Here is a 490-nt window from a genome sequence, read left to right as displayed (position 1 = left end):
TTCCCTTCCTATTGATAATCCTATTCGACATGATCTTCTAATTCTATTTTGTACATCATCTAACTTTATTTTTCCTTCAAGTCCAACTTCGTTTATTATCACTGAACCAATTGTTAAGTTGGTCAGTGTCAAGATCATAGTGTCAAGTATATTGCCCTGTTTTCCTTGCGAGCTAAATCAAATCAAATAATGAAGCTGTGTTCATAATCACAAACCGGCTACAATACGCAGAAGTTACTGACCATTAGAAATATTTTCGAGTGAAGTCTAATAATGCCTCGAAAGGGAGAGAAAAAGACTTTTATAAACGTCTCCCCTTACCTAGCTTGCAAGCAAAATGGGGCAACATACTTTAGCCTTGAAAACAGACACTCAATTCCCGACGGAGATCTTGACACTGGGCAACTTGGCAACTTGTTCAGTGATAATAAACGAGGTTGCACTTGGAGGAAAAATAAAGGTAGGTCAAGTACAAAAAGAATTCGAAGTT

The sequence above is a fragment of the Penaeus monodon genome, chromosome 28 (assembly GCF_015228065.2).
Source record: "Penaeus monodon isolate SGIC_2016 chromosome 28, NSTDA_Pmon_1, whole genome shotgun sequence".
Classification (NCBI taxonomy): Eukaryota; Metazoa; Arthropoda; class Malacostraca; order Decapoda; family Penaeidae; genus Penaeus; species Penaeus monodon.
Note: the sequence above shows the minus strand (reverse complement) of the source record.